Consider the following 9094-nt stretch of genomic DNA (forward strand, 5'->3'; position numbering starts at 1 on the left):
AAACAGTCCAGACATAAACAAGTATATTTTTAAATCATGTCTTTTTCTTTTTAATGCAAATTAAAAGAAAGTGACACTCTGTTCAGGACCCTGCTTTCTTTCACTTACTGACATATCTCAGATTGCTGCGTATCAGCACACACAGATCTACTTCATTCTCTTCCACTTCTGCATAGAACTCCCACTGCAGAGGATTATCACGATTTGTTTAACGAGTTCCCTCCATGTTCACAGTTTGAAGGTTTCTAGCCTTTTCCTATGGCAAACAGTTGCAGGAAGCATCCTTGCACTTACAGCTTTAGACACAGGCATGAATATGTCATCAACAGGATAAATTCCTAGCTCTGGTATTACAGGTTCAAAAGGTTAATGCATGTTAAATATTAACATTGCGAAATCGATTTTTCTATGGAGTCCACCAATTTATACTGCTACCAAGAATTCATTCATTCATTTTTTTCCATTCAACCAGTATTTGAGTGGCTACTGTGTGCCAGGCATTTTTTTAGGCTCTGGGAACATAGCAATGCGTGACAACAATAACAAAACAAAATCCATTCCCTAAGAGAGCTTGCAGAGGCAGGGGGAAAACCAAAAAGTAAAATATGTCATATTTCAGGTGGTAGGAAACGCTGTGGCTAAAGTAAGGCAGAGAAAGGAGTACTGGTCAGGGCTCAGCTCAGTCCAGTCGCTCAGTCGTGTCCGACTCTCTGTGACCCCATGGACTGCAGCCCGCCAGGCCTCCCTGTCCATCACCCACTCCCGGAGTCCACCCAAACACATGTCCATTGAGTTGGGGATGCCATCCGGCCATCTCATCCTCTGTCACCCGCTTCTCCTGCTTTCGATCTTTCCCAGCATCAGGGTCTTTTCAAATGAGTCAGCTCTTCACATCAGAAGGCCAAAGTATAGGAGTTTCAGCTTCAGCATCAGTCCTTCCAATGAATATTCAGAACCGATTTCCTTTAGGATTGACTGTTTGGATCTCCTTGTAGTCCAAGGGACTCTCAAGAGTTTTCTCCAACACCACAGTTCAAAAGCATCGATTTTTCGGCCAGGCTGTGTGGGTGTGGATTAGTCGCTTAGTCGTGTCCAACTCTTTGTGACCCCATGAACTGTAGCCAGTCAGGCTCCTCTATCCGTGGGATTCCCCAGGCAAGAATACTGGAGTGGACTGTCAGTCCCTTCTCCAGAGGATCTTCCTGACCCAGGGATCGAACCCAGGTATCCTTCATTGCAGGCAGATTCTTTACCATCTGAGCTACAGGGAAGACCTTGGCCAGGGTAGGGGTTGGCAATTGAAATAAGATGGTCAGGGTAGGAGAATTCCAAGCCTCAGTTTCCTATTTGTAACAAGGACAATAACAGTACTTATGAGATTAAGTCTGGTAGATAACAGTGACCATTTCACAAACAGAGATAATGTTACTATAAACAACGTTTCAGGTGAGAAAACCGTTGCCTAAGGAGGAGCAATTTGCCTAAGGTCCCAAGGAAAATGGGTGGCTCAGTCAGAACCAGAACCCAGTCTCCTGACCTTCCCTGCAGCCAACTTCTAAATATACCCAAGGGCCAACAGAACTAAGAAGCAATCCAGCTGGGGTTGCTCCCGGCACCACAGTTCAAACGGAAGAGTTCTCTGAGAACGTGATTTTCTGCATCAGCGTGAAGGGAGGGAAGATGTGAGAGCACATGAGGTCCTTCTTCAAGGAGAAGCAGGACAGCTTCACTGGGGCTCGAGGCTGAGCCTGCTGGGGTTTACTCACAAGACGTTCAGATCCAGGACGGTGCTCTTGGCCAAAGGCAACAAGCTTTCTGGCTGCTGCTGGCCCATCTGCTCTGATGAGACTCCTCCAAACCCTCATCTCCCATTGGTTTCATTCCAAGGAATCTCCTAGAGGAGAGATAAGCAGCAGTTAAATCACAGCTGTGGAAATAATAAGATCCGGATGGGCAGCTGTATCTGTTTGGCCGGGTGAGCGTTCCCAAGCGGGCCAAGTGCGCTGTGGTGGTCTCCCAGCTCACTCTGCGTGCGTGCTCGCCCGGGGGCCCCCTGCTCCACCCGCAGTCGGGCACTCACTGCTTCCCCGGGCCTTCTGCCTACACAGTGCCCGACCCCTGCCTGGGTTCCAACCTCCTTCAGCCCTGTCCTTTCTTCACGAAGGTCTCCTTCCCTCCACTCAGCTTAACCTCTCCTTTAAAAGAAGATGCTTGCTAGTCAACACCATCAGTATGGTGCAGGATCTAGAAAAGTCAGCACTCTGGGCTTGACCCCTGTGGAGAAGTGCTTATATGAACCTGGACAAGTCATTACCTTTTCTGGGCCTCCATTTTTAAAAAGTAATTTTGCTTATTTATTTATTGGTTGTGCTGGGTCTCTGCTCCTGTGTGGGCTTTTCTCTAGTTGCAGAGAGCGGGGGCTACTCTCGCGATGTGGGGCCCAGGCTCAGTGGTTGCGGGTCTGGGCTCTGTGGACAGGCTCAGTGGTTGTGGCCCACGGGCTTAGCTGCTCCGCGGTATGCGGGATCTTTCCAGATCACAGGTCAAACCCATGTCTCCTGCGTTGGCAGGCAGATTCCTTACCACTAAGCCACTAGGGAAGCCTCTGGGCCTCATTTTCTTTATGTAAAAATGCTGTATATTATATGGCATTTCAAGTACCACGAAGTTAATTATTCTGCAAAGGGCAGGGAGGGACCCCAGTGATCTACTTAAAGCAAAAGAATACACAGACAGGCAATGAGGCCAAAGGCAGAATTTTTCAGCTTGGAGGCACCAGAACCGCTAAATCCTGTCAAGAGGTGTGATGACAACCAATGTCAGCGTGTGAATGGCATCCAGTATCAAGTCTGGGGTTAGCCATAAAGGGAGTTCATACCTAGACAAGAGGCCTCGGTTTCAAATTTTATTCATATACAGAGTAAGCTTCAATGCGCGGGAATATCCAGGCCAGATCTGGACCTACGCTGGCTGCTCTTGGAAAGGGAACCATGAGAAAGAAAGTGAGCACTGGCCCAGATCAGCAGCTTTTACTTTAACATCATGGTGATCAAGAAACTAGTTTCCTCTGCAAGGCTAAGAACAGGAAGCTTGAGAAACACTCAGTCCGTTAGAGAGACACTGAATTCAAATTTGGGAAAGTGATCTAGAAAGATTTCAAAAGATGTCAGGACTAAAAGCAAACGTATAGATGTTTCCATTTCTGTTTAAACTACGGCCAGTCACAAACGGGTGAAGGCTCTGCTGGGGTAATTTGAGAAAACATGAAAATCTTCGTGACTGTCAGTAATGTACGCCATCTTCTGAGGTCACATCCATAATCTCAAGTCTACGCACAGAGAGGGGCAGAGAGGAGCGTGCACAACGGAGAGGCGAGATTCTGAATTCCAAAGTAACCTGAGTTACTACGTCACTGCTCCTGCCTAGAAAAATAATCTGGGCCCTGACTTCTCTTCTGTACGCCCTACCTCTGGGTTGACAACAAACTCACAGGCTGCAGTCTGCAGCGCGGCGGACACTCAGGGCTGTGGACGCCGAGCCCAGCAGGCTGCTCAGATCTTGCCCCTACTGGATACCAGCAGACTCAGACTCCACGGTCAGCGGTGCCTCCTAGCAGAGAAACAGGAGGCCGCGGCACGGCTTTCAGGAAGCCTTCAGTGACTTTCCACTGAGCTGTGGGAAAATTCTGACAGCCGACTGTGGCCGGATCATAACCCAGAGGTCCTGACAACTCAAATCTTTGAAGATTCCTTTCATTCCTTTCCCAAAGGGGAATCTGGCAAACTCCGATTGGTTAATTCCGTTTGCCTTCTTCTCCTCAAGATGTAGGTGCAAAGTGGTGTGTGCTCTCTGCTGGCAAAAGGGTACCAGGGTAACAGCATCTGCGGTTGCACCAACTTATGTTTATCTAGTACTTCCTGCTGTCAGGCTCTGTGTATAGACTGTTATCACTGAATCTTCACAACGACCCAGTGGGGGTGTTACTAGGAATATTCCTCATTTACAAATGAGAAAACCGAGGCCCAGGGCGGCTGATACCTCGCCTCCGGTCCCACAGCCTGGGCGTGAGGCAGGGAGATTTTAACGTAAGCACTGTGCCGAGCCTGTGCTCCTCTCCACCGTGCCGGACTGTGTCCAGCGCCAGTACAGACTCTCCGAGCTCAAAGGCACTTTAGAGATCGCAGACCGACCCGCAGCTTTTGCAGCTGAGAAAACAGGCCTGATGAGGGGATGGGGCATGCCTGGTAACAGAGCCGGGCGCTGAGGCAGGGCTCTCCACTCCAAGGTCCAATGCCCTCTCTCTGCTGTATCAGAGGCCGTGGGTTCTCTGATTCATCTTAAGGGTCTGGAGCTCGTTCACATCTTACTCTGTATTCTTTAGGGATTGGAGCTTTATATAAACATAAAAATACTTTCCTAGGCTTTCTTCATAATACACTGGCCTCTCAATTCTTCCCGCCCTTTTAAAGGGACTTCTTTTTTCTAGTATTAACTTGCCTCTCTTCTGCCTTCTCCTTGAAATCCCAAGAAAGTGAAAGCAACTTCCGACAGGTGTTTTTGTAAGAATCTTTGATATCTTTTAACTAAGTTTACCTTTTTTTTAACCAAAGTACCTTGAACACAGCTGAAAGTGAAAGTGAAGTCACTCAGTCTTGTCCAACTCTTTGCAACCCCATGGATTACAGCCTAAGAGGCTCCTCTGTCCATGGGATTTTCCAGGCAAGAATACTGGAGTGGGTTGCCATTTATAATTTCTAATTGTCAATCGTCCAGCAAGTGTTTCTGACCTCAGTGTCCTTCCCTGCCCCTCCCTCTCAAGAGGAGACCACCAAGGCTCGCCGTGTCGCTCAGCTTCTGCAGGTCGTGCTCAGGCCTCGCCCTGCCTCCTGTCATGGAGACAGTGTCCCCACTGCTCGCAGGTCATCACGACACAATGACCGTGGCCCCATTCCTTCCCACTCCCTTCTTCGCCCAGACCAACAGATTATACCGAGGGGAGTGAGCGTGTGGAAGGAGCAACACGTGCTGGTGGAGTCTGGTCTTTGCAGTCAGACAAACCTTCACCCCTCTGGTCAAGTTCGTTGACTGAGCCGAGCCTCACACATCATGTGGATGGGGGCCCCACTTCAAGGTGACATGAGAATGGGTGGAAGGAGTGTGTAAAGGGCCCCCCAGCACACAACGGATGGGCCTGCCAGGTGGCGCTCGTGGTCAAGAACCCCGTCAACGCAGGAGACCTAAGAACCGTGGGTTCAACCCCGGGGTGGGGAAGAGCTTTTAGAGAAGGAAAGGCAACCCAATCCAGTATTCTTGCTGGAACCGCATGGACAGAGGAGCCCGGCAGGCTAGTCCGGGGGGTTGCAAAAGAGTCGGACATGACTGAAGCAACCTAGCAGCCGCACACAGCTGCCACTGTCCCCTCTCTCCCAGGTCCCTTTCCTCCCTTCACAAAAGATGTTCAAAACACCTTCATTAAAAAAAAGCCGTGTCTCACCCTCAAACAATAACCTGTTCTCTCTCCTTCCTGTCGCTCCAAGCAGATTCACACTTTATCCTCACTTTGGGCCCTTCTGTTCCCCTACTCAATTCACTTTGGCCACTATGCACTGAACTCCTACCAGGGACCAGCTCAGCCCATTTTAATACTTTCCCCAGTTCGATACACGCTTGAGAGCTGACGCCACTGCACCATTAACCACCGCCCAGCACTCTGACCTCGGATGACCTGCTCCTTTCTGCATCTCCTCCAATTCCCCTGAACTTTCTCTCACCGCTCTCCACCTCTCATCTCCCTGCTCCCTGTCTCTGGGTGGTCTCTTCTATGCCCATGGATTCAGCAATCACTACATGCTTATTAGACCTCCGACTCTCACTCTCTCTAGTCCCAGTTCTAAAGGGTAGGCCCCAGACCCAAGTTTCCAACTGTTCACAGGGATCTGTCTTTGGAAGACCCATGAGCATCTAAATTTCCAAATTTGCTTTTTCACTCATGGCTCCTGCTTCCTAAATGGTGTCATCATTAAGCCAAGGCTCAAGAAAGAAGCCTACTCATCTCGAATGTCCCTAACTTCCATACGCCATTTGAGTGAACACAAATCTCTTTGATTTTTATTTCCACAGTATCTTCTGAATTTAACCTCCCCACCTCCTTAGATCAGGGTCTGGCCATGTCTCAGCTTATGCTGCAGACTGGAAGCCTTTACTTCTAGTTATTCACCTTGCTCACCCTCTGCACAGATCCATGGTTTATCTAATTAATAGATCTGAGCATATTAATCATCTTTTCTTAAAACTTCCATAGCAGTGACCAAGGGACATCCTGAATATTTATATTCCTAGCTCCCTATTAGAATGAAGGCACCTCGTTTTCAATTACCGTATCTTGCTGCAAATACATATACTTTCTAAAGTACATTAGTAATATGCACCCAAAAATATGCATCAAGAAAGGTTATCATGTGCAAGATGGCAGAGGAGAAAGACGTGTGCTCATCTCCTCCTGCAAGAGTTGCTGAACTAGCTGTCAAAACCATCGACAGGAGGATGCTGGAACCCCCCCAAAAAAGAGACCCCACGTCCAAAGAAGAAGCTGTGGTGAGATGGTGGGAGGGGACAGTCATGATAAAAATCACACCCCACACCCACTGAGTGGGCGACCACAGACTGGAAAACAATAATTCCAAAGAAGTTCTCCCACTGCTGTGACAGCTCTGAACCCCACAGCAGGCTTCCCAGCCCGGGGATCCAACAAGGGGACTGGGGACCCCCAGGGAATCCGACCCTGAAGGCCAGCGGGATTTGACTGCAGGACGTCCACAGGACGGGGGGAAACAGACTCCAGTCTTGGAGGGCACAGACAAATCTTGCCCACACGGAGCCCCGGCAGAAAGGAGCGGCGACATCACTGGAGGCTGAGCCAAATGACCTGCTGGCGTTGGAGGGCCTCCTGTGCAGCTGTGGGTTGGCAGGGGCTCAACACATAGGGACAGGTACTGGAAGGTCCCCTTGACATAAACTTTCTTGGAGTTTGCCATTAACCTTACCATAGAGCCCTGCAGACCCCAGGGCTGGGTCTCTCAGGCCAAACAATGACCAGGGAGGGAGCACATTAGCAGATAATTGGATTAAAGCTTTACCGAGCAAGGCCCTGCCCACCAGAGCAAGACCCAGTTTTTCCCATTGCCAGTCCCTCCCATCAGGAAGCTTACAGAAGCCTCTTAGCCTCCTCCATCAGAGGGCAGACAGAAGAAGCAAGAAAAACCACAGTCCCACAGTGGCTAAAACAAAAACCCCAGTATAGAAAATTAATCAGGATGAAAAAGCAGAAAGTTATGTCCCAGATGAAGGAACAAGATAAAACTCCAGAAAAACAACTAAATGAAATGGAGATATGCAACCTTCCAGAAAAGAATTCAGAATAATGATTGTGAAGATGATCCAGGATCTCGGGAAAACAATGGAGAAGATGCAGGAAACGTTTACCAAAGACCGAGAAGAGCTAAAGAACAAACACAGATGAACAATACTCTAGAAGGAATCAACAGCAGAATAACAGGCAGAAAAGGGATAAGTGACCAGGAAGACAGAATGGTGGACGTTACCACCACAGAGCAGAATACAGAAAAGAATGAAAACAAACGAAGACAGCCTAAGAGACCTCTGGGACAGCACTAAACGCGCCAACATTCGCACTACGGGGATCCCAGAAGGAGAACAGAAAGGCCCTGAAAAATATCTGAAGAGATAACAGCGGAAAAACTTTCCTAACACGGGAAAGGAAATGGTGAACCAAGCCCAGGAAGCACAGAGAGGCCCAGGCAGGGTGAGCCCAAGGAGGAACACACTGAGACAGTCAGTAATCAAACCGACAAAGATTAAAGATGGGGATAAAAAGTTTTAAAAGAAACAAAGGGAAAATGGCAGATGACATACAAGGGAACTCCCATCAGGCCATCCGCGGATTTCTCAGCAGAAGCTCTGCAAGTCAAAAGCGAATGGCACAACATATTTAAAGTGATGAAAGGGAAGAACCTACAACCAAGAATACTCTATCCAGCAGGACTCTCCTTCAGATTTGATGGAGACGTCAAAAGCTTTCCAGACGAGCAAAAGCTAAGAGAATTCAGCACGACCAAACCAGCTTACAACAAATACTAAAGGAACTTCTCTAGCCAGGAAACAACCTACAGAAAATAAACCCAAAACAATTATGAAACAGTAATGAGATCACATATATCCATAATCACCTTAAACACAAACGGGTTAAACACACCAACAAAAAGACACAGACTGGCTGGGTGAACGCAACGTGTGCACGCATACACTTTCACTTACACATCACCCTGCTTGACACCCCCCCCAGTTCAGTTCAGTTTAGTCGCTCATTCGTGTCCGACTCTTTGCGACCCCATGAATGGCAGCACGCCAGGCCTCCCTGTCCATCACCAACTCCCGGAGTTCACTCAGACTCACGTCCATCGAGTCAGTGATGCCATCCAGCCATCTCATCCTCTGTCCTCCCCTTCTCCTCCTGCCCCCAATCCCTCCCAGCATCAGAGTCTTTTCCAATGAGTCAACTCTTCGCATGAGGTGGCCAAAGTACTGGAGTTTCAGCTTTAGCATCATTCCTTCCAAAGAAATCCCAGGGCTGAGCTCCTTCAGAATGGACTGGTTGGACCTCCTTGCAGTCCAAGGGACTCTCAAGAGTCTTCTCCAACACCACAGTTCAAAAGCATCAATTCTTTGGCACTCAGCTTTCTTCACAGTCCAACTCTCACATCCATACATGACCACTGGAAAAACCATAGCTTTGACTAGACAGACTTTTGTTGGCAAAGTAATGTCTCTACTTTTCAACATGCTATCTAGGTTGGTCATAACTTTCCTTCCAAGGAGTAAGCATCTTTTAATTTCATGGCTGCAGTCACCATCTGCAGTGATTTTGGAGCCCCAAAAAATAAAAGTCTGACACTGTTTCCACTGTTTCCCCATCTATTTCCCACGAAGTGATGGGACCAGATGCCATGATCTTCGTTTTCTGAATGTTGAGCTTTAAGCCAACTTTTTCATTCTCCTCTTTCACCTTCATCAAGAG

Source organism: Bison bison, unplaced genomic scaffold (genome assembly GCF_000754665.1).
Source record: "Bison bison bison isolate TAMUID 2011002044 unplaced genomic scaffold, Bison_UMD1.0 scf7180017853066, whole genome shotgun sequence".
In the NCBI taxonomy this organism is placed as follows: domain Eukaryota; kingdom Metazoa; phylum Chordata; class Mammalia; order Artiodactyla; family Bovidae; genus Bison; species Bison bison.